Below are 26856 nucleotides of genomic sequence, written 5' to 3'. Positions count from 1 at the left end.
CTAAGAATGATGATCTAGGAGCTATACGTTTCATGAAGAGCCAGTATTACGTAAAACATATTTTTACTACAGAACCTCTGTAAGAGTTGGACCTTTCTGCTTGATATTCCGATCCCAGATAGACTTCTTAGCATTAGCATTTTTAATTCACAGTCCCAGCCAAAGCATGAGATGGAGTAACTGAAAAGATATTGTATCACTGCACTCCTTAGAGACAAGATAACTGGCACAAAACATTCCCTTCCTCCCCCAGGTCTCCCCCACCGGATTGAGGAGCCATTCCAGTGTGTTCCCCTACTCACTAAATTGCCACTTAAGAGGAAGACACTGTTAAACATGGTCACCTCTGGTGATCCGCCTTCTGCACAGTGATGAAGTCATCAGGGGGCCACTAGATAAGCCAGCTAAAGAGGGTCAAGAAAGCTGTCCTCTACTTGATAGCAGCATCCTAATAGCTTTCTAAAAACAGTGGGCCATCAAGTACCCAGACAATTTAATTTCACTTCTCAGCTGGAAAATAAGTACAGTAGTTGCTTTCATTCAGAAAAGACAGGAAAAAGAAGAACTCATCTGCCCATTGATTCATTTGTTCACTCATTTCCTGTGTTTACTTTGACATACTGCAAGCTGCAAACTTTCAGAAAACTTTCTAAGCTGATACATGATGACACTTTCCTCTACCATCAGTACTTTCCTTGACACTTTTGTAAGCTCTTAGGGTGCTCGGTTATCTTGCGATGCTATAGGAAATGTCTAGATAATATTCAGAGATGATAGTCATTGCATGACTGTATTTCTGCTACTCCACCTAGTAGTGATACAGTTAATAACACTGATGTATGGAGTTGGGCACCTGTGTTTCCTCGAGCTTCTGAAAAAAGTCCTGTGCTGAATTAGTTTTCAAATTTGGCATATATGGCAATAAAGGGAGAGCAGTGCATAGTCTGACAGAGTTTCTTGCAGACTTGGGCAGACACTGACAGACTCACTGTTAAAACATATTCTACAGTGAACAGTTAAAGAAGAATCTGGCAATGGTCCAGCTTTTCCCAGCTTCTTCATAAATGGTTCAGGCCAGACATTCTTTCATTTTGTCGTTAACTGGATTGAAATTATATTTCATTATGCAAACGGCAGTGTTGGGAGTTTTGTATAAGGGGTTTTTTTTTGTGTAGATTTTACAAAGTTCCCAATGACTTAGATGAAGCAGAGATCAGCTTTCTGCTTTGCCCGGTGTTCGTCACAGTGGGTCTGCAGTCCCAGAATACAACCACACTAAAGATCCCAGCCACAGGGCTCCCCACACCAAAGCCACTGAGATTAATGTGGATTGGCACCACAGCAACAGACAGTCTGGAGTGGCAAGAACAAACCTGTGATTTATCTGCTGAATATGGGATATGTTGTATACAGTGACTTACAGTAGTATTTGAAACATCTTTTCCCCCAGTCATGCACTTTAGCCAGTGCTTTGGTATACTGACAGCTCTTCAGCCCTGCATGCTAGACTTGGTAAGCTGAAGACATGCCTATAAGTCTGCAGCTTCATGAAGAGGACTCCATTACTGCTGGGATGTATGGCATTTAACCACAAGAAATAATGCTTCTTACTTGCCTTGATGGAACTGTTCTGACTAGTCAACAAATGTCTGTGAAGTAATCAAAAAACTTAAATAATATTATTAATTATTTGGGTAATGAGAATCATCCCTTCCAGTTTTCTAATCTGCAATGCATGCTTTTTTAAATAACTGCATGTGAATGCTTTCAAGTAAGTGAAGAGGTCTGGAAACCTCTTAAAGTTCTCCCACCAATGTCGTACTGGCAGAGTCTTTTATATTCTGTGCAACTTTGCAGGCAGAAATCTCATCAAGGTACCAAATTAAACTGTCATGCTGCTCTGTGACTCCTGAACTACTGGCACGCCCCAGCTGTAGTGCATGTTATTAATAACACCAAGTTGTCAGGAAAACAGTTTCCAGGTCATATTGTAAAGACATCTAATTGGTAACAATGAATGACAGATTCCCTTTAAAGTTCAGGAAATAACTGGATGTGCCACACAATGATGCAAAATGTAGAGACAGCCAAGATGAAGACCTAGTTTTGGCACAGCTGTACCTCACTAAGACCCTTCTCAAAAGCCAAAACAAAGTATTTGCAGAGAATCTTAAGCATCCAAATGCTTCATTCTCCAGGCAGGAATTAGTTGCAGGCAGCATAGCAGAAGAATGAATAAATAATGTGGGTCACAGTTGATTATTATCGTTAATCTATAATAACTAGCTAACCAAACATAAAGTAAAGGTTATATTTCCAGAGGTGTTGAGATATTATTGAAAGGTTCACATGGCCAAATTAAGACCACCAAGCTTCTACCTTAGATTCCCTCTTTAATCTTTGGTGAAACAGAGGTGCTGCTAGGGCATGATTCATCACATCTTAAAGGCAACATCTGCAATAGCTGTGACCAATCACTCCTTTTATAGTGCCTCTTCCTTAGCACCAAGAATAAATAGAGCCCAAGGTGCCCAGCTTAGGTGGAGACATCTATCCCTAAGCAAGATGAATCCCAGCCTTTGAGAATGAAGGCCACGTAAGATGTGGTCCACCCAGAAGGGTGGGTGGAAGGATGCACTACCTATTCACCAGGTGGATAAGTTTGATATCCAAACTGTCCCAGACTATGACCTCTTCCTCAGTGGTCACAGCTTCATGTGCAGGGATGACAAAAAACCACATAAAACACTGCTTGAATTGCTTCTGTTTATTGCTCAGCTTATTGAACAACCTTCTACCAATTTTACATACTAAGGCATAGCCTATAACCATTTGGGACCTGCCTTTCAAGGAGTCTCCAGGGACAGGGCAGACAGTTGGGACTGGAACAACATCTCCTGGGATAAGAACCGAGCAGGGTGCCTACATCCTGGGAGTGCAATATCATTTCTAGTTTGAGGACAGAAAGGGATTTAAGCAGTACATGAATATAGCTGTATCACTCTGCAGTAGGGTGAATTTCACCCTCAGTGCCTCAGCTCATCATCTGCAAAATGATTCCAAGATGCACAGGCTCTAAGGCCAGAGGGATCTCTCACCAGCCCTTAACACACAGACAAAACAGCTATTCCCAGGAGGTGGATTAAGTCTTTTTGAAAGATAGCTAATCTTGTTTTAAGGAACCAGAATGATGAGTATGCCACCTCTCCTGGTAAGGTGTTGCAATGCTTAATTACCCTCACTGCTAGAAAATTGCACATTCCTTCAAGGTTGAATTTGTTTAACTTCATCTTCCAGCCAATGAATCTTGTTGTGCCTTTGTTTGCAAGACTAAGAAGACCTCCCTGTCTAAAAGTTTATCTAGGCATTGGTGCCTGCATACTGAAGTCAAGTCCCTGTCAATCTGCACTTTGATAAACAGCAGATGGTGAACTCCTTAACCTCCTCATCGCATAGGCTGTCTCCCTGGATCTTATTTTTGAGCTTCCTCTCAGTTCTCTGAAGCTCTCCTCCATTGCTCTCCAACTTGATGGAGGAGAGACAGGACAGGATGACTGCAGAGCACTCTGGGCTTGGGATACATGTGGGGGATCATCTGCATCTGGTAGCATTTGATCTTCAACACACAGAATGGGAACTAAACTTGGCCATTGGGTTTCACTTGCTGTATTAACAACTCTCCTCTGTCTCCATCCAAGCCTCATCAGGGCCTGCCCTTCTCTAGTAGAATCACACAATTCTGCCTATTCCAGGGTAAACAATATGCTCTCCATGTAAATCTCTGATTTTTCACTGCCTCTTTCTCAGACTTTAACGGTACTTAGTTTCACCACCCCGAGATCCAGAGGTTAATTGTTATATTGTATGGTTTAAAAAAAATCTATTTATCAGGCTTAAATTTACTGCCACACACTTTCATTGGATAACTAACTTATTTGTCTTGCTTTGTTAATATGGTTCCTGACAGGTTAAATGGAAAAACCTCATTCATTTTCTCAGTACAAAACTTCTTCTATAGAATTTTAACTAATCATACACCTTTTCTTTCTGAATTACTGTTTCAACCTTCTTCCTCTTATGTAGAAAGTCTCTCTTCAGCTACAGCCAATTTAATAATTTCTCTGTTACTTCTGTTGCATCTGTCTGAAGTTAATACAGAACACATGCAAAATTATACCATTATTTCACAATATTTTAAATAGTATTTTTATAGCTGGGAAATATACAATGTAATATTTTGCTTGCCTTTTTGACTGCCATTAATCTATTATGTACAGAAATTATCACTCAACTTTGTGCAACCAGAATCCACTTTTTTTTTTTTTTTTACTGGGGTGTAGGTTTGCAGACACTCAGCAATAAGGTAATATATCAGGAAAATTCAGGAAAAAACTACAATCAGCTTTCTCAAATTCACATTGTTTAAGAGGTTTTGATTTTACCTTTGGTTGCAACTAAAATTATAAAACCCAGTGGCAGCAGAGCTGCAGAAATTATACATCCCAGCATGAATATTGATACGTCCTGCCCCTCTGCTCTGGTCAGACCCACCTGGAGTAGTAGGGCCTGTTGTGATAGGACAAGGGGTAATGGTTTTAAACTGAAAGAGAGTAGATTAGACTAGATATGAGGAAAAAATGTTTTACAATGAGGGTGGTAAAACACTGGAACACACTGCCCTTGAGAGGTGGTAGATGCCCCATCCCTGGAAATATTCAAGGTCAGGTTGGACGGGGCTCTGAGCAACCTGATCTGGTTGAAGATGTCCCTGCCCATGGCAGGGGGGTTGGACTAGATGACCCTGAAAGGTCCCTTCCAACCCAAACTATTCTATGATTCTGTGATTCTATAAGGTGGGAAGAATCCAGGTTTTTGCATAAGAAGGGGTGCCCGTTCTAGTATTATTGTCACTCACCTGAGCAACGGGGAAGAAAAAAAAGCAAAAGCAAAAAAAAATTCCTAAAGAATTATTCATCAGCTCAGGTGAGATTGTATCTGCAAAATCTGCACAGTAGCAATTCCCAGGAAGCGCTGGCAGCAACACGAATCTGACTGGGGCCCTGCAACTCTAATCAGCTTCATGATGCTGTGGGCAGCGCTGCAAAAGCCGTGCCTTGTCGGAGCAAAGCCGCGATCACAGTGATGGATGATTCCTCAACTTCTGCTACAGGTACTGCAAGAAGGGTTTTGGAAAGGCAGGAAACAGGTTCTGGGGAGGGGAGAGATGTAAAAGGAGACAGTGGATAAATATATAAACAAAACCTGAGGAAGACAGGCTGAGGGACCAATAACCAAGTGCGGTTACAGGTTGTAACTGGCAAAAGAATGCTTCCACGTCATGACATGAATAGACACCTATGTGCAAAAGAGGAAGGGGGGCGGGACGGAAGAGGGAAAAGATTAAGATGGAAGTGGAAATGGAAAAAAAAAAATAAGAAGAAATAAATACCGGGACAGCAGAAAGAGTGGTGTTTGTGAAAAAAAGATACCACTGCACAAAGGTCATGGGTAAAGAGTAGAAGTGGTAAATGCAAATTCTGGATACCTATATTTGGCAAGAATAGTCTCATTCCCATCAGACAATGAGAAACTAAGGGGTGGTAGGGAAGGGATACTTCAGAAAAAGATCTAAGTTCCCTCTTTATTCTGACAATGCCTCTGCCAATATGTAAGCTGTGGGCAAGCTATTTTAATATCATGAATCTCATTTCTGGTTTGCATAAAAGATAACTGTGTCAGGCACACAAAGCAGTTTCTTATTTACTTATGTCCACATAGTATCATTTTGAAAGTACCTTACAGTTATGGGATAATTAAGCATCACCACAGCATTGTGAATAAATTGTATTGTTGGTTTTAGAAATGGGGAAAGTAAGGTACAAGAAATATAAGATCAGAAATTTGGCATCCATGCACATGCTAAAATCAATAGTTCAAGGCTCCTTATTTAGACTGGGTGCTTGATTGCTCAGCAGTTCATTGCAATAGCGTGGAAACAGGATTTCCCTAAAGTGGGATTCCTGCTCTACTTTAAAAAATGCCAAGAATGTAAAATAGGAATTTCTGTAGTTCTAAAGCAAGTGATCCTAGTCTGACACTGCATCTTTCTTAGCACTGTCAATACCCACCGCCTCCTGCAGAAGCTAAACCAGCTTGGATTTCAGCTGCAAGCCTCTCTCCAGTACTCCCAAAGCTCACTGGCCTCAGTGACCCCAAAAGCCAGCACTTCATGTCCACATTTCCCAGTCAGACAGCATGAACCCAGCTGCAACCAGCATCCTGGCCCTCCTATGAGCACTTCTGGGCTCTTTCATCTGCTTGGAGTCTTTTTGCAGATCTTTCCTGCTGGGGTGGACTGAATACCACAGGCAGAATAGCAAAATGTAGCTAAGGCAGGAGGTAAGTGACCCCTTTGCATGTGCTTCAAAGCAAGAACACTCCTGTGGTTTTCTGCCTCCCACCACCCCCTGCAGCTCTAGAGCTGGTTCAGGGCCAAACATGGCCTAAAACCCCTGTCCTCAACCTCTTTCTTGCTCATGAGAGAAAAAAAGTGCCCACGAGGACTAACACAGGTGATTGCAGGTCGTCTAACACAGGTCAAGCATGTTTATGGCATCATCCTCTCCCTGGTAATTTCCTGACCCAGACTTCGAAACTCCTAAAATATGGTGTGTGACTGAGCTCACTCTACACACAAATGCACAACGGGAAAACACTGAGCAGGCTGTTAAACAAAGGTCCCAATTATGAGCACCAGGATATATCTTCTCTTCTAAGGCGGGAACCAAATGGCCCCCTTTAGCTTGCCACTCACTGCAAAGTACCCGCCTTTGTGTACACACACACTGGGCACCACTTGTCTTAATGACACAGATGATGAAAACTTACACTGCACTCAGGTAATGTGCATTAAAGAGGTTTTATCTGCTGCAAATAAATGGCTTTTTACCATCTTTTTCATATTTTAAAAAGTTCTTCCATAAAAAACATGGGCTTGATTTACTGGCATTAAATAAAGAAAAGATCTGGAGAGGCATCTATCTATCCTTCCATCCATCCATCATTAGATGTAATTTAATACTTAATGACATTTGTGATCATCATGCCATGCTTGTAATTGAAAATGAATAATTGAAATTCCAATTACCACAGGGGTCAACGTAAGGGGAATTCGTATAGTAACTTGCTAGGCAATAGCCCAAATTTGCAGTCATGTTAGGACTGCAAACAATGTGTCTCATTCTTTAATTATTTATTGGGAAATGTCGTCTTAATTTCTTTTACCTATTTTTGTGAACAGTCAGGGCATCGTCCTGAAAGACAGAAAACCTAGACTTCCTCATGCTCATTCAGCATCTATCTCGAGAATCCTGGATCAGCACTCAGGTGGGGCTCCCCATTGACATCTATCCTTACCAGAGCAACTGAAGATACCACCAGCAGACCAAATGCATTTCAGCACCAACCATACATCATTCCACATGGGGGAAATGGCAAGAAAGCATAGAGCCACACAAGACCAAGAATAGATACCAGTGGAGCTAGCCCTAAATAATCGATCCAGGGCTTCAAACAACATCCAGTGGCAAATTATCAACATAACAAAAGAGACTCATTTTCAGGCCATTAGCTGCTTGCAGTACAAGGAACTTTTCTGGCTTTCTCAGAAATTTGATCCCCTAATGACTGCAGAAAGGGCATCAGGACAGAAAATAATTACAGTCTGTCAGACAGTCTGGCATTCAACCTTCCACATGGTCCAGCAGACGGTGTCAAAGATTTGACCTCAAGGGGTTTTAAAGCACATTGCCAGAAAATACTCATCTAAATGGTCTACAGAGCATCCTACAGCTGATCAATGTCTTAAGTGAGCAATACTTAGCAGCTGGAATGTGTTTGATTAGTACATCTAACCCCTGATTGATTGGTATTCTAAATAATTAATTGCCTTGTTCGTGGGGGAACAAAATAAAACTTTAATAAGTGACAAGGATCTCAGTGTCTCTGTACCAGGCTACAAGAATGTTAGCTCTGCTTTTCACTGGACGGCTTAAAATTAATATATGAAACCACCTGTATTTCCATTCAGAGTTGCAGAATTTCACTGCTTTCCTAATACCCAAGAATTCGTCTCAGTGGCCATTTCCCTTAAATTTGCTTCACGTCCAGGAATTTTACATATTATTTTCATTTATCTTTTAATCCAGCTGATCTTTTTAGAAAGGTGCAATGGCTTGAGGCATTAAACCCTGAACCCACCCTGAACCCATGCCTTTAAAAAAAACTATGAATACAACCTATATTCATGTTCGGTTTTTGAATAGGCTGCTGATCATTCCACATTAGACATCTGAGTATAAACTGGTCTCCCTTGGCTTTTCTTCGCAACCAGTGGAAATAGGCACCTCCAAAAGGCAACTGATCTGATCTGTTTTAAGGTGTATCTCTTTGAAGTGCCTGGGTTTGCTCAGTGACTCCTACCCAACAAATCACAGGGTACCCTCGATCAAGAAACTGTTGAGTGACTCTGACAACCTGCTGCAGATTCAGGCTCACAGGTAGAAAGGGACATGCAGTCTGTTAACCCGGTCCAGCAAGAAGTTGATATACCATCCTTCGTTAATAGAATCTGGAGGGACTGATTATTTCTGCAAGCACTGAAAGGTGTGCACAGCCTGGCCTGAAATGCAAACGAGGTGGCCTGGAACAATTTACACCCCTTCTACAGAGATACCAGGATGAAGGGCAAAAGACGATCGGGTCATGGTCTAGTCCTCACCCATCCTGTAATTCCCTTCTGGCCTTGTCCAATAAAAGCAAGTGCCAACTTTTTATAGAAGGAAAAGGGAACTGAACTCATTTGAAAAAGTCACGGTGCTGTGCTCCTTTCTCTCCCCATTCCTGAGAGAGCTGCTGGTGATCATTTGCAATCTCCTATCATTTTTTTCCAGCCTTGGAAAACAGCAACTTCTATTCTTAGGGATGATTAGAAATATCAGACTCTTTTCCTTCTATGCTCTTTAGAGAAAAGAGTTGTCTTCCACAAGGCTCACGGAGATGGATTTTTTTAACTGAAGAGGAACAGGTCTCTCAAAGTTCAACAAACATCCTTTGATCTTTGGCACACCAGTGCCACTGCAGAAGACACAACACAAGCTAAGTGCTGTTCTTCCATACTGAGCCAGCCCCTTCCACTGCAGGTCCATGGCATGGAAGAAGTTAGTCTATATTGCAATCTCAACTTTAAAATCCCTTGGTGTGTAAATGGTAATGTGTTAAAACTATCTTCGTGTTGTTTGAGCCTGTGCTTTCTTGGTCATCATTACCACATTGCCGGGCAGGTCACAATGTTGTTGTTAGCGTCAGATTTATAAGGACCATCAGAGGGTGAACTGTCCTTGGAGAGGCTTTTTAAACAAAACTGATTTCAGCTTATGGAACCAGACCATCATTATGTCTCTCGCCAACCAAAGAATGTGTGTTTACACAAGACAAGGCCATGGGTCAGACGCAGAGAGCAGAAGCACAGACAGTGCAAATCAATATTTTTAGATAGTTTACTGTTAAATAAACTGTAAGACCAGGTCCAGCTGGTTTGAATCAGCTTCACCACTCTTGATATCAATGGTAGAAGGACCGTTTACTTGTATCCCAGTTACGAATCTCAGTGTAGTCATCTCGATAAACTTCTGGCTGGAAAACCTCGCAGCTTCTTTAATTAGTTACTCATTGAGAATATGGAAGAGGTATTCAGCTTCTTGGCTTACAAATAAAGCAATTAAATAGTAATTTAGAAATCAGGGTAAGATTAAATATTTAAGTTCTCAGAGCCTTTGAGTAATCAGGGACTGCTGGGTGTCAAACAGGTCACAGGATTGGAAAGACCTGTATTATGACCAAGAAAAGCAGTTCCTCCATCTCCTAATGCTCAACCCAGGCTCCTACCCGCTGGATGCAGAGTCCCACCCATTGCACAGAAAGGGCCAAAAGGCAAAAAGCTTGATGGCAGAGAAACAGAAACGGATGCCATTCCATTAGCTGACAAATGTAGGCAACCTTTTCCTACACTGGTGCAAGGTTGGCTGTAATGGCGTGGCAGGGTGGAAGAGCTGCCTGTGCTCTGCTGCAGAGGGCAAAAGGAGTTTTGAGTCCAGCCACAAGAAATGTCATACAGAATAAAGTTCCTGCCAGGCTTGGCAGTGATAGTATGAGGGTTGTTCACCTGTTTCCTTGACAGTTGTGTCCAACTTTTGGACATGGATTTCCACATGTATCCAACACAGCCTGAGGTGGGAACTAATGAGAGGCCTGTTTCTGACATGTGTTGGTATACACAGCGCAGTTGCCTAGCACAGATGCTGCTTGGAACATATTTCTGCACACTGGATTTGTAAGTCAACAGGCGCTCTGTCTCAACCATGCTCACTTGGGAACTCCCCACTCCAGGCTCTGAATTCTGCCAATACCCTGCACAACTTTCATGAATACATTAAATACCTATAGATCATCTACCTTCTGGGAGGATTACTATAATCCTTGTCTGATAACATAGCCGAAGAATTACAAAAATTCAATTTTTTTAACCACTGAAGCTTACAATGAGGCTTTTTTTAACCTCCAAGCTATCATGTCTTCTTCCTCCCTTCTTAGCTTTCACACAACTCTTCGCAAGGTTTAACCTTTCATTTACCTTCTTCCTCATTGAAATGGTCAAAATTGATTTTTTTTTTTTACTAATTAAGACACAGAAACTGAAAGAAACAATCAAGTTACCTGAAGGCTAAATATTATAAATAGTTCTACTTTCCTTTCCCTTGAAAGCCAAAACATTTTTTAATTGTCTTTTAAATCATAATTGTAAATGTTGATTCAAAAGCTCAACTACACAACGCTCCAATGGGAATTTGATTAAATCACCTAATTTCACAAAAATCTAGCCGGGATATGTGTCTGATGGCTGCATTTTAAATTATTATTATTATTAGGAGGAAATACTTATGCCATACAAGAATACAAAATTCCTGATGGGAATTACTATTATTACTACAGCTCTCCTGCAGCAAGCATTCTCCATATCCATGTGTAATAAGATATAGTCTTACACCACTTAGCTGAATTTAATAATCAAACTTTATTCCACAGCGGACACCTTATTGACTTCTGTTCTGCTGGCTTTTTGTCATTGCATTCTTCACTGTCTTTTGATTTCCCAGTTTTCCCTAAATATTTTCAGGGCAGCAGTCCCATACAGAGAACCTCATTTATTCAGTCACTTCAACCAGCGTAAGTTCGTGCATGAGGATACACTTCGGCTCAAGTTTAAAATAAAGTAGTAACGTATTTCACTGCAAAATTGAAACAAATACCAAACACTATCAGTAGTGTTTGATCTTACCTCAGTAATGCATGTTATAGCCATTGGTTTATGCTACTAAAGGCGTTTTGCAAGACTCTGGCTTTGTTTCCCCTTTTGATTCACAAGCTGAATCCCAAAAAATCAAAAAGGAGCAACTATATCTCGGGCTGACTTGAATGAGCTTTCTTACTGTTTTTCTTTCCACTAACAAAGCAGCTGCAAAATGGAACAGAAAAAAAAAAAAAAAAAAGGGGGGGGGGGGTGGAATCAACTGAAACATTTTACTTGGACTGAAATATCATGTTTTCCTTTGTGGAGGTTGGAGTTTTCCTTCTTTCTTTTACATTTTTATTTCCTTAGGCCAACAGGCTTAAACCAACAGTTTCTACCAAGCCACTGAGATCTTTCATGTCAATGTTTTTCCTGTTTTCATTTTTTCCTCTATGGGGGAGAGAGCTGCTAAAATATGTGGATGTCACACCACACTATACAGCAAACAAACTACTCAATTATACTCAATTCTATTTATATGGCCATTTAACCATAAGATCAGGACATAGCATCAGCAGCAACAAGAAATTAAGACTCACACAGACTCAGTACAAATTCATCCTATGTTTTGGCAGAGAAAGGATGAATTTACAGTAAGACAGTCATCTCCTTACACCTCCTCTGCAACAGCCATTTTCAACCTCTGCTCTTCTGCAACCTCCTGATTTTCCACTGCAGCAAGGACCTCTGTGTCATGTCTAAAAGTCCACTAATAATATATTTATATTTCTTCTTTGTTACCTCGAGTTCATGCACAGAATTTACAGTCACAGTTGTCCCCAGAGAGTGGAGGATGTCACTAAAGAGAGTATGTCACTTGGGCTCTGCCCACAGTCCTGGCTTAAGAACTGAAATTATTTGGTTCATCTCAACTTGAGGTTCATAGGTTGGCCAGCCCTCCTCATCCTGAGTATCTATAACCTTTCAGTAACCCTCTCTCTCTTCTTCCAAGACATGGACAATGGTGCATTGCCCTGTTCCCTACTCTTTTATGCAGTAACAGATTGACTTGAACTTTCACAAAAGAAATAGAAGACCTAGGTTTAAAACTTGCTTCTGCAAGCAGAGGCAAGAAGGGGTTTCTGCTAACACAGGACCTAACCTCTTCCCTATTGAGTGATCTCAGAACCAGTTTACAGGTTGTGTAGAAGGGGATGCTCTTTTTCCTCCTTGTTGAAGCTTTTTACCTTTGCAGGCAATAATGCAAGGCAGCCAAGATACCTACGAGAATGGGATCATCACTTTGTAGCCTAGTAGTTAGAAGACTAATCTGTAGCCCTAATTTCTCACCCAAGGAATGGTGTCTTTTGTGCACAGTGGAGCAATCCCAGCAAGAGTGTCAGAGAGACATCCCATGCAGATAGGAAGGAAACTCATGTAACTTTAATCATCTCCGGTATCCATCCAAACTTGTCACCCTGGGCTCCTTTTTAAACCCCAGAGTGAAGCAGACATTTTTAGGGCATGTATTATGTGTTTTTATTTTAGGTGTGTCTTTTAAAATTAAAAGATTGCACCCTGGATGTGCTTGTTTCTCTCCACTGACTAAAAAACCAGTCTGTGGTGATTGTCTCAGCTGTGAATATTTACATTTGATCAGATGCACCTAATCCAGGCTGTTTTTCTGTATTCTTTACCGTCTTCTTTTCCAAACAAAACTTGCATCTCATTAATAAACCCCCTTCATACCATCTCAGGAAAAAACCTTCTATAAAATCCAGGATGAAAAAAAAAAAATCAAATTAAAACCTCCTGGTTTTAGACATTCATGTCCCAGAATAGACCCTGAAATCTAACCACTGCTATTTGGGCAGCCAGAGGGAGAAACAGACTATAAACAAAACTGAAACAGATTTTATTGATCTTTCCCCATGCAGGCTAAGCCACATGCAAAATCAAAATCAAACACAGAATATCAATAACTAACAACAAGTCAAGTGCATTTTCAAATGAATTCCCTCTCCATGGTCTAAGGCATTCCTGCAATAAGTCAGATTAAGAAAGATACTTGCAAGTTATGATTTGAAGTTGATTATGTCCATTTAAGGATTCATCTCAATATGTTTTCACGCTGATGACCTCGACAGAATAAAAGAAGTTATATTACCCAAAAGCTGTTAACCAGGTACAGTTCTCTACTGCCTGTGGATCATAATGGTAAAATGTTTTCTCTCTCACAAAAAGAGCTACGTCATTCTTACTCTGACACCTAACCTCTTTTCCCTGAGCTTCTTAGACACATTTCCAGTTTACTGAGCTGTGGTGCCCATCACATCAGGGCTCTGACTCCAAGAGTTAACTCACAATTAGGGTTTAACCTAGCAAGTTTTGACAAAAACTGAGGGCAGGCCAGGGATATACAAGGAGACACTATGAACTACCCAACACGTGGGGCAGGATTCATAGTTCATTAAACTTTGAATGTTGAGGACATCTTCACATGAGCTAGCCACCCTCAGCTTCTTTTATTGTTGATTGAAGGAAACTACTACTACTAGATCCCTCCAACTGGGATGAACCCCAGCCTAGGAGTGCATCTTAGGATAGAGCCAAGCTAATATGGCTTGAGTTGCTGCAACATGAGTGTCTTGTGCTCCTAATATATCCTCTCTGTGCAAGAAGATGGGGTGACAGCTTTCTCATGCGTTGGCTTGCTGAAGAACAGCTAACGCTGAATAACTCAAGTTGCCATAAAGACACAGTCTATATCTGTGAATCACAGATTCCTCCAAAACTGCTTGGATGGAAAACTTCTGAAGTATTCCTTTACAGTCCCAAACTCTATATCCAGACTGGACTGCTTATGTATATTGCATTTTAAATTCCCTGGAATTTTTCATATAAATAAAAATCATAAAGAAAGGACAATTCAATTTACATTTGGTGGGGCTCAAAAGTCACTGTAATTGAATGATAATTAGCCATGAAGCATGGATGTAAGTCCTCATGTTTGCCTCTTGACCTGAAAGGATATGGCTAGTGAAAACGTCTAGCAGCTAATTACTGCTAGGCTAACCCTGAGGCTTGGCTATTATTCACAGGTCAATCTCCCTAAGATAATTCCCAGGATAGTATTACTGAGGAACACACTGTCCCTGCATAATGCAACACCTGCCTCTGTCAAGAGAGCCCAGGGATGGGGAGTTGAGCTTTACCTCTTCTTTGGTCTCTTCATTAAGCTTTCTTGTAGGGCAGACAATGGAAGCAGCAAAGGGGGAGAATAAGGGACAAGTCACCTTGCAATAGAGAATAGTGATTTTATTTTCATTAGTTATCAGGGCTATGACTTCTCACAGAATGTGTAAAGATGAGGAACACACAAATTCTCATGTCATATAACAGGATCAGGTGTTGCTTTTGGAGAAAAGAAGGGGAATGGTTTGAATACACAAAATATTTGCTAGCCCAAAGGCACTAACAAATGGGCCTCATTATAGCACCCTTTTCTGTGCATAGGATTGCGAACACCTTTCGCCATGAAAAGGAATGCATCTTTTAGAGTATTTACAACTTTGGGAGGAGATTGGTGTGTTTCTATTTGTAGCCCACCAGTTTGAATGCCAGCAAACCATTTCTCTTTATAAATTCAACCGAAGATGACCAAGAGGAAAAATAAACCTGTCAAAACGTCTCAGAAGATCACTTAAAATCATTGTCTGGTCCTCTTTTTGTCAAGACAAATATACTTCCATGACCCAGTCAGATATATGCTGTATTTTAGGCAGGATCAGGATGCTCCCTGGACTTCTACAGCAGTGCAAGGCACATGAGCATGTGCACAGGACAGACCAGGTCATAACCATGCATGGGGGTGCGCCCAGCCCGCTTTACTTCCCTCACAGAACCTTAGGGCCATAAAACTCAGAGGTCATCTAGTCCATCCCCTTGCCCCGAGACAGGCTTAACTACAGGGAGGTCATGCCTGACAGATGTTTGTTTAACTTGCTCTCACAATGATGGAAACTCCACAACCATTGCAGATAATCTGTGCCTGGTCTTTAGTGTCCTCGTCACTAGAAACCTTTCCTTCCCAGGGTTATAAATCCACCCTTGCTGTTGTAAGACAAGAATCAGGAAAGATCAACATCAGGAAAATATGGAAGGGGGCAAAAATTTAATACTCAAGGGAGAAAAAGGGGAATAAAAGAAAAAACTTACAATGGTCCATAGGTTGATCTGCAATATTTCAAAATTTTGCAACTCTGAAAGCAGTGCTGAAAGGGAAAGTTTAATGCTCCCAGTGTCAGCAGTAAGAATAATAATTAATAATAATTACGCATCTGGTCAAAGGTGAATGGTATAGTAAGGTTACATGATTAGTCTGGACAGCAACACAGAGAGAGGATGGGAAGAGGTATGTAAGGGTTTTAATTAACGCCACTTATAATGCTATTAATAATGTATTATTATCTATTTAAATATTAATATCTTTTATTACTTTCTCTTATTTTGCCATATTGCATAGAAGGAAAAAGGATCATCTCTGCCTAGAATAGCTTATATATAAATGTTACTGGTAGATTTTCAACTCTGTATTGGAAGATACATAGGTCTTGATGTTCTGATTCAAATTTTTATAAATCTGTTTAATTCCACTTGTGTTAATTATATCTTTCAGCTCTTTAGCTAAAAGAGCTGGAAGAATCATACCTACTTACTATAGTAATAAGTGGGTTTTGTGTATCGTTTCTTGTTTTGCTTCCAATTTTTTTAGAAAATACAGTTGAATTAACTGGTTTGTTCTAGAGTAACAACACAGTGTGGAACAACTCCAAAAGATACCGGTTTAAATTAGAAACAGTTGGGAAAGGGGAAATCAGCTAATAGTCTCGAGTTACTACTACTGTAACTGGAAACAACTTTACAAGTACATTTGGATAATTCATATTATTTTGCCAACACTTTGAAGTTACACTTTCCTCCCTTATTTCTTAAGTCAGCAAGAAACAGTTATTAAAGGCATCTTTTTAAAAAAAATGAAACTGTCAAGATGTGGCTTTGAAATCTTTGAGAAGATGCCTGTAACGTATAATGTGCTATAAGCATGTCTATTAAATCATGGTTTTTGTGGTTCTAACACAGAAATACCAGAAAAGAATTCTTTTCACATAGGATCAGTAGCTAGACAATAATGAAAAACACTTGGGCTGAAGGTAAAAGTTGGCCAAAGTAAGCTCCTTCCCATCTGCTTGTTATCAGCAGTTGTAGGAGCAAAGCAGGTGACCCAGAGATATAATTTTTTTTAAATGACAGGCTTTTGTTTGTGACTGTGTCACGATGATAGGTCTCATTTTAACTTTATAGAGATATTGTCCAGGAGTTCAAAATTAAATAGCAGCTGTTGGTAAAGAAGAAAGTGGTGCTGGGAGAAAGTGAAAAGATTTTCTCATGTTAGAAAAAAGAAAAATGCTTAAAAAATGAAGTCCTCAGAATTTGCCAGACATTCTTGTGATAGAAAATAAGAAGCAGACTGAAATCAATAGAGGAATTGATCAATTAACTTCCCCTGTCCCAGGTAAATGAAATGCAAAGAAAAGTAAAACAGCTGGGAAAGACAATGAAGACAAAAATTTATTTGGGTGCACAAATAAATCCAAGAGGAGGAGACAGACACCAGATCACGCTCTATTTAGTATTGAAAGGCACAAACCAAGGATTGAAAGGTAAAGCTAAACAAATTCACAAAAGGTATAGATGCTTAACAGTGAAGGCACTTAACCACTTAAGCACAGTTGCGATAGGCATGGTGGGATCTCTATCTCCGAATGTGCTCAGTGCGTCTCTGGAAGATAAGAGTTGTCCGCGCAGAAGTTGCTAGGCTCCAACCGGGAATGAATGAAATTCCATCACCCCCATTAAATGGGAGGTCAAGGTGGAAGAGCTAATGGTTTCTCTGACCTCAAAAATCTTTGAAATTATGAAACCATTAGATTAGGTTGCTGATCTAATTGTCTGGGTCACTTGGAGTTGTGGGTTTTTTTATAGAGGCTTTTTAATTTAATATATTGCTTATGACTTACTATAGTTGGGATAGACACAGTAATTAACCTTTACTTATTTTTCAAGGCATAACTTCTCTAAAAACAAGGGGGTTTTGTAGATGGTAAGTTCTGGTTGGCATTCAGCAACTACAATGTAAACAAAACCCCTTCAAAATCCCTTAAAGCCATTCTCTGCACTGCATCTTCTTTTAAATATTTTGTCATCAAGAATATTAATGAATTGCTAAATCAATTAAATATTTGTTAATTATCAGCAATAAAGAAAAATCAACCTATGTAATTATAAGTGAATTAAAAACAATGGAATTATTATTAATACTAAAGATTGGCATTCTTCCCAGAGTTGTAAGTTTAATTTTACTTGCTTTTTTAGAGCTAAATTCATTCTCTGCAATCCATCCAGCACAATTCTTGATGCTTGTTTTGCCACCAAGGGTTTTGCAGATGCAGGAAAAGTGGAGCACTCTTGCAGAGATATGCCTTGTAGCCTAGTCAAGTGAATGCAATGATTCAAAATTCTTTAACATTCAGGTTCTAGGACAGATGCTTCATAACAACAAAAGAAAAACTAAACCAAAGCAACTTTTTAAGGAATCTTGGACAGACTCCACATGAGATTATATTCATAGATGATCTACTGAACCTTTAGGGCAAATCTGGTTGTACATAAGCTTTTCTACTGAAATAAAAATAAGACCAATCTATGAAATGAAGACTTAGATCTTGAGTTCAAGGTTGCTCAGTTACAGGGTTTTAGTCTGTCCCATCAAACAACTCTTTAAGTCAATCAAATCACTCTCATTTTCATGATTGCCCAGGCACGTTCACCTTTGAGAATTGATTTGTCAGTGCGAAAGGAAGGTGTGATTGGAATAATGAGATCCAAAATAGTCCACTTGCTTCTGGTCTGTGATGGAGCAGCATCTGATTTGTCAATATTCTCTTCTTTTACTGGCCTTTTCTTCATTTTAGTACATATGTAAAACAGAAAGTTAGAAAAGACCAAGAAAATTGCTCTTACTTGAGAATGAAGAGGCAGTAATATAAACTAAGAGCACCCAGGCTGCATGCATATGCCTCTGCCTGAACATCCCTCCCACAGCATTAATAATATTTCCTCAGGGATCAGTTTCTATCACCAGTGCTTCTGTACTGGTTCCACACCTTTCTGAAGGACGGGTTGTGGGCAACTGAAGGAGCAAGACGTTGGCTCCAAAGAGCAGTGATTAGACAGTGGCTAGGAGAAAAGTTCAAGAATGTGAACTGCCAGGCTTAACACAGGTTTAACCAATGAGATCCTGTTACACAGAAGGTGAAAGTAGGTGTTCCATTGCTTTATTTTGGCATAATCTGCGTATTTATTAATTAAAAAGCAGCTGCAGAATGTGGGAAGAAATTTAGCTGCTGTTTTCCTTTGGCCCCCACAACCAGGTTCTCACAGCACTACCATCTCCTTACAACCTCTCTCACTTCAGCGGTGGTCTTGCTCTCCTTGCTGTTTCCTTCTCTTTTTTTCCTCACTGCCTTCTCTCTTACCCTTCTTTTCTATGCTGTTCCTGCTGATCAAATGTATTTTTTTATCTTTTATTTTATAAATTCGACTCTCTCAGGTCTTACTTCTTCATTTTCTGGTGGCCAGCAGTGCTGGGGATCTGGTGCCTTTCACTTTGTTCCCTGCCTGTCAGCAGTACTAATGTATGAAGCTTGATGAAATAAAACCAAACCTGCTGATAGTCCTGGCCAGCCAGAGGTTTGATGCAATTAAATGTTAATTCAGATTCAGATTTGTGATGGTTTGCAACCAATCAAATCCCAAAGTCACTTTGTCCTTTAGACATAGTTGTGTAGTACTCTGCTTAAAAACAGCAGAAAAGGCACGTAGCTGTATGTATTTCCATGATGAAAGATATGTTGTCTTGCTAAAAGAATCTTAGTCTCTCGAGGGGTCTGCTAGGAGACCTCCAGAGACACTGGTGTTCCACTGCAGCCCAAATATTCATCCTGAATCCTGAAAGACTTATCACTTTTTTTTTTTTTTTTTTTTTTTTTGCTAAAACAATTAAACAGCTGTGGTTTAGAATTATTATAAAATGGATGTGGAGCTGAAGCTCCCTGGTGAGATGACAGGGTTGTGTATTCCATCATTGCTTTCCTGCATTGTGCAGAACCATTGTTTCAGGCTTTTACAATCCAAGACCACACTTCTTTACCTACATACTTTGGTCAATTTTGAGAGCAGATAGTTACCTGTATGGCTATAATTACACAGAACTCAGTTTTCAATTAAACCCATTTCAAAGTGTTACAACTCTCTGCACCTTATTCCTTTTACAACAGGGGAATAACAGCAGCAGCAGCATAAGCCATATTTATGCTGGTAGCCAATTATTTCCCCTAGGAAGAGATGAATGTCTTCACCTACAGTGGTACAATGGAAGCACCACACCTTTGAAATGCAGAGAAACCCTCAGTCAAGATGCACTAACCTTGGTCTCACCTAGATGTTTTCCTGCTCAAACCACTAAGGAATAGTCCATTTATTTTACAACAAAACCTAAAAATCAGCAGAAATTTGTTAGGGCCACTGTGAACACACTAGTCTCAATTCCATCTTGGCATCGAATAGTTGAACATGTGAGCAACTGCTAGAAAAAAAGGTGTTCTAGTTTTCACTCTGAAGCCAAATATTTATTTTTTTAAAATATTTTGTCACAAACTTTGACTCAAGCCAGATTTTTCCCCACGGAATTTTCTACCTTCTTGACCCTCTTAAGCACAACAGAGACTGATGATGCCTAGTTAACCATCCCTGCTCATGCTTAAACCTGGTGAAATTTTAAGCTTTTCTGTGTTCTTGATTTCTGTCCGTTTATGTGTATTTGTGAGTGTGTTTTTAAAGACCTTCTGAAGACTTCACATTCATTCACAACTCCACTCACGAAAAAGGAGATGAGAAAACATGGATCTCAGAACTTAAGAACCTACCAGCAAAATATCTGTCTGTGCTCTGAAAGCCAACTTAACATTGCAGGAGAAACACGCAGGCTTTATGTGCGCCGACCCCATCCTTCAGTACGTCTTCTTGTACATCAATAGCACAGCAAGCAGCATGCCATATATCACTACTCAGGTCCTGAAGAAAGACACCTGTTCAATATCAGTGTTCAATCTCCTGAGTTAAAAAACACATTCAGGGAGTTATTATTATTTCATAAATATGGTTTATTAATCTAGCAGGCTGTAATGCTTGAATTTACAATTAATCCTTCTATCTCACCTGACTATTGATAGCAAATGCCATCATAAAAGATACTGTTGCACAGGCTGGTAAGAAAATTGCTTTCTTGTGCATAATAATTATGCTGCTAGAGAAGATGCTCAGCAATCCTTTGGACATACACATACTTTCACCTATTGTTACAACAGCCTGCTTGATGTTCTTAAGCTGAATCTTTATGAAGTCCTATTTAAGTTGTGTACTGATTGTTTTAAGTAACAGCTAAAGCCAGGTATGTAGTAGCAGGAGGTTAACCGAGTATGATGAAGTATAAGAAGTCCCAGATAATTAAACCATAAATGCAGTATACTGGTTTAGAGGAACACCAGCAAATGTAAAATAGCATAGTATTTCACAGTACAGTGAAATGGAAATGAATGGCAAAGTCGGTAGAAAATACTGCTACAGACATTTGTACCTATTCTAAGTCTGATTTCTGAAAAGTAATAAGCATATAACTAGAACATTTCTACTAAATCATTGGAAACTGCTAGTAATACCATAGCAATTTAACAGAAAGGGAACATCAAATGTCCAAAGGTTAAATATCTGCTTATTTGGAGTTTGATTCATTCCAGAGAAAACAAATTGTCTGACGAATTTAGAGTTTGCAGAATCTTGCATACATTGTGACAACTTATTAGTAATAGGGTAAATATGATTTCAAAAAGCATCCTCTCAATATACTCAAGGATTTTTTTTGCATATGCTTTTTGAAGCTTTTCTCCTGCTTTTGCCCCTTGCACCAATTAATATAGACTTTGCAATTTATTTATCTTTATCAGCAGAGATATTCACGGATTGAAAGAGAACAGTTCCACAACATCCTAGTTAAAATACCGGCTTGGGATTTGTTTGCGTCCTTCCAGACAGATGCCAATTAAAAAAAAGGGGAAAAAAAAACGGAAAAAAAGGAAGAAAAAGTAACAATGGCAAAGGATTGATTGACAAGTGCTATCGAACAAGACTTCCTTCAAATATTTTATGAAAAGGATGCTGGATTTCATTAAATTCTGTTTTCAAAAGCCATCTCTATTGAAAAGAATGCATTCAGAGGCATTAACTGTTTCTGTCCTGCAGATCACAAACCAAATTCAGAGTTCATCTTCTCATGGCAGCAGGCCTCTTTCCCTCTTGCCCTATCTGCAACAGGAAGATAAGAGGCAGGTGGAAAGGTCTTGCATCTTTATTATATGCAAAGGGTAAAAGGTATTTGTACAAGGTTGGGTGCATTTTTAAGGACCAGCTTAAGATACATAATTGCTTTATCTGCTGATACACTGAGGATTGTGCTATCTAGGCCACACAGGTGAGGAAAAAGAGTGCTCAGAAAACTGCTTAAAAAATCTATTTTGCAAGCTCCACAGTGAGCCTTCTTACTGTAGAAACTTCCCTAACTATTTCTAATGGCATGGAACTTCAAATCACTCCTATCAGCTGAAGGCCACCAAAATGCAATGGAAGTTGACACAGTAGAAGATTGTGGCTCGGACAGTCCTTTGACACAAACACCCTTCACCCCAAGTTTGTGAACATTTTACTAAAATATGGTGACCTGGGACTCCTTCAGCAGGCATGGATCTGGAGGGGCAGATGAACATTTTTCACGGAGCCATAGTAGTTGGAGCCACTAAAAATGGCACAGACCTAATACAGAGAGGACAACACAGTGTGAAGTTCTCTTCAGAGCAGTGCCCAAGAGAAGACCAGTCTGTCTACCTAGATCCAACTTCAGTAAAACCTGAGGAGAAAATTCAACATAGGAAACATACTGTTGTGAGGGTTAAAGAGCCTGAAATTGCTATTTTGGCTCAATGCAGAGTTACTTGTGAGGAGAGGGTAGATATAATGGATATTATGGAGCCTTATTCTCAAACCTTAGCTGTGATACACACACTGTTGATTTCCTACTTACAATCCTGCCTTCTTGTAGTACAGAAACAAGGAGAAAAGCAGAAAAATTTGCTTTCCCCACTCATGCCACAGGTAGGAAAATCAAGCAAGGATAAAGGAATGGGACAGTAGAAATGAGAAAGGTGGGAGCAGATGGTAGGAGAATCCCAATGAGTGTGTCAGTGTTGTCCGTATGGCCTCTGGCTTCGGGTTGAAGCAAATCACAGTGCACTTTGAGTAGGAAAATTCAAGAATGGGAGAAGCCACGTGGCCCATACCTTGACCCCTCAAGCAGTTTGGATTTGGCTATGGTGTCTGTCACACTGCTGTTATGAGAAACCTGAGTCGAGGACCCAGAAGGATTAACCTTCTCCTTAGCAGGGATATTCTGAAGTGGCTGATAACAGTTCACTCCATTGCTCACGTACAGCGACTGCAATGGCATTACATGCGAAGGGAATTTACAAGGATAGAAAAGCCTCCAGCCAGGAATCTCATCCCACTTCTTTACGTGAGAGTATCTAGTGCAGAATAGGCAGTGCTAAATCCCCACTATAAAAGTGATGACGTGGAGAAAGGAAACTTCAGCTAACGTTTAGCTGAAGTTAATGTGGGTGTTAGCAAATTCAGGCGACCTCCTCACACTGTTTCCAAGAGCTGTCAGAGAAGGTGGACTTGCTCTTCCCTCTGAGATGTATATAAACAGAAAAACTCCGTGTCCCAATAAGACATCTGCAGCTATAGAGATACCTTTGGATAATGACAACGATGCTCTTTCCAGACTTTTCTTTGAACTTTCTTCTTTGATGGTCTCCCTTCCTAGAATCACAAAGTAACAATAGGGATGAACCCTGACACAGAGCAATAAGTGGCTTTATTCTGTGCTGTGTTAATTTTGCAGTCTGCATACCTTGAAGCACTGCCAGCAGAAGAAGAAAATGTAAATTTTTTAGTAGGAACCAATAAAAAATGTGCTAATTAGTGCTCATTTGACCACTCCTTAACAGGAGGAACCACAATACTTCCCATGAACAGTGCTTGTACTGGCTCAGGGAAAATATTCCCACCTAGACGTATTGTCTCATTGAAATTCAGCTATGTCAAGAGCTCCAAAAGCTTGAGAAGCACTGTTAATAAAAATGATCAATTACTGCCTCTGTTTCTTGTCTCCATCAACCCCCTACTCATAGTAAGCAAAACAGATTTCACTTTCATACAAGGTCTTTCAACCTTGGGGTCTTTGAGCACATGGCACCAGGAAAACAATAGTCTTGATTCAGCAGATGCTTTACAGGTGTTCCCTGTATGTTTATTATGGAAGCTCAATGCGCCCAGTGTGCAACCAAAGATTATTTTTCTTCCAAAGACCAGGCTTGCGTGGAATTCTGTTAATTAAATGCACTGTAGAAATGTCAGCCTTTACCCTCTATATATATAGCATCCTTTGTCCTTCACATAATGATTTTAAAGTGTTCTGCAGACATCATTTGATAGAATAATATGATATTATTATTGAATCTTTATGTCTCCTATTGTCCCAGGAGCACTGACCTTGCTTTCCCAATACAGAGGTCTGTCTACCAGGCTAAGCACACTGATATCTGAGTACCTCAGAGGAGATCCTTACATGGCAATGTTTCTGCAGGAACTCAAAACTGGCCAGACATGCTGATAAGATCCATTTATTACTCTTCTGCATTTCTGCACGGTTATAAACCAATTCCTATTTCAAATATAAATCCCCATCCTGGTGACATGGGGGGGCCACTCATGGTTCAGATAATTCAAATTCCCCCCGGTTGTCAGGGTTCCCCACACAGCTAGCAGTGGATGCGATTTACTATCAGACAGTAACCAGGGGGAACCAAGATGAATGGATCCCCCATTCACTCTTTTCCCACAGATATGTAGTACTGATTAATGTCTTTGAACTACTAAATCACTATGGGAATAACCCTTCATTTATGTCCTTCACTTTCATTTGTTAGGACAATGTATTAATGCTGTATGTTCCAGCCATGGACAACAAGATATTAGACACACCTTCCCATAATTATTCTTTTTTCCTTGACTGGATATGTTTTATAGACATATCTATAAATATCCATGTGCACAGCAGGGTATATGCAATACACCTGGCAGGGGTTACCCCCAGCACAACACCAATTTTTAATATAATTCTGGCTTGTTTCCATAGCTATCAAAAAGTCTAGGTTAGGTTGATAGGTCTCTTAAAAAGCACAGTTTGTGGCAATCAAGTTTTTATTCCTCTTTTTAAGAAAGTTCTGATAGATATGCAGGCTTTTTCTTCCAGGAATGTGATATTTTAATAGCGGTTGAATGAATTACGATACAAAAGCTCCTGTCTGGAGATATGCAGATATTTCATGGCATCATCAACATCCTTTGCATATCTGCATGTCTGAGAAAACATCCAACTCTTCCACTTTACCACTCAGAGGCTTTTAATTTCTTTTCTTTTCTGAAAGGAATTCTGAGTACTCTACTATTACCTCACCACACTTTTAATTTGTCCTGAAAAACCTTGTTTTCTCCCTCTAACATAGTGGAGATGCCTAGGCTATAGTTTCTTTTATTGAAATGTCTCTAGGAATCCCCAAAAGAAAAATAAAAGAGGCTTGATACAATGACATTATTGCTATACCAATCTCTACCAAATCAGTCAACTACAGTCAGAAAATTTAGGCTAGTCTCATCACAACAATCTGAAATACGTAATTATAACCTGGACCGAGGGAAGAATACAAGCATATGCTTATTGTTTAAAACAAAATGAGAATCAGTACATCCTTGAAACATAAAACTATACTTTGAGTGCTATCTGAGTAAAGACATTCTCCTGTGCTGGATTTCAATACTAGAAATGTCATAGGACTCTTAGCCTTGTCATTACAAGTCAGGCCATTACAGCTCTAGCTGATCTGCTTCTGTACTTTGAAGTACAGAGTTCCTGACCTGAAGTTGTAGAAATAAACTTAACTGTGTTTCTAAACCTTTATCTATGGCTAGTTAAAGCCTTGGTATATGTAACACTTTACAAACATTTCAAATTTCTATTGATTTTCTTTTGTTCTCTCTGAAATACTTTGGTATGTGCACTCATTTGTAAAACTGAGGTACAGTATTCTGTGGCTGTCAAGTTCTATTTATTTTTTGTTAAGGACAAATAATGTTTTATGGGGGATAATACAGTTCAAAAAGGCATCTTATGCAGCATCATTAGATGAGTCAGAAGTAGTAGACGCACATGATATTGTAAAATCAGTGGTGGTTACGCTCATTCATCAAAAGTGTTGGTGGAAGTCAAGATAAAGATGTCAATTTGGAAGTCAACATACAGTTTGCATTTGTTGGGGAAAAAAAGTGTTATCTTTGCTTGTACTGGGAGTGTGGAAGAGTAAAATGGTGAGTGTTGGTAGGCATTTGGTGAGTTGGAAATGCTGGTGAAACTCTGAGAATGGAGGCTCTGTAGTAAAGAATAAATTATGCTAAGTAGTATATGAGCTGCCATGAAATTATATATAGGTTATTTCTTATACTTCAAATGAACTTCCAGAACAGCACATTAACATTGACAATGTCATTTATTCAAACTTCAGGAGCATAGGATGATTTCTCCTCTTGATTCAATCACTTTGGTTAAATCTCTTGTTAACAGTACAGAAAAAAATGGATTTTCCAAGTGATCACTATTTATTAGACAATAAATTTAAAATGACACTGCAAATATAATTTAATGTTTTTTGCTCTTTTCATTTCTTTAAAGAAAAACAAGGATGGAATCAAGAGACAAATAATGATGCTTTAAAATATCATGAGGAATAGCTTGATTTATCAACTCCACTTAAGTATAAACACACATCAAAAGAAAATGATAAATCTATAAATCCCACACCATGATAGATTAAGAGTTTTATTTCTTCCTCTCATTTTTACAAATAAATCTAAAAAACAATGATAATGTACTTACATATTTCAGATCCTCATCTGTCTAAGAATAGAAAGCACTCAAGTCATGTGTCAGAATAACTCGGGTGGTCTCTTCTCAATCCCCTTTTTGTGTTCACCATCCACAAAAATCAGTGCGCCACTGCAATGGTCCAGCCATTCTCACTACAGAAAAGGAGCCAGGTGTTGGGTGTCAGAAAAGACTGGCATGGATTTGTAAAGGTTGTTTGCATGGCAGCTGTCAGGATTGACAATGTAGGATCCTTCATAAGTGCAAAGACCCAGATTCCCCCTAACTGTGAGCACTT

General features: G+C 39.6%; 1 protein-coding gene across 1 annotated transcript in view; it reads right to left on the bottom strand.

Moving 5' to 3' along the window:
• Positions 1 to 26634, bottom strand: part of TENM4 (teneurin transmembrane protein 4) — a 508662-nt gene extending 482028 nt beyond the window's left edge. The window contains exon 1 of the mRNA XM_074860410.1: positions 26571 to 26634. The gene's annotated coding sequence lies outside the window, so the exon portion shown is untranslated. The remainder of the gene's footprint in view (positions 1 to 26570) is intronic.
• Positions 26635 to 26856: the final 222 nt, after the last annotated feature.

Source organism: Strix uralensis, chromosome 2 (genome assembly GCF_047716275.1).
Source record: "Strix uralensis isolate ZFMK-TIS-50842 chromosome 2, bStrUra1, whole genome shotgun sequence".
NCBI lineage: Eukaryota > Metazoa > Chordata > Aves > Strigiformes > Strigidae > Strix > Strix uralensis.
This window is presented reverse-complemented; position numbering and strand designations above follow the sequence as displayed.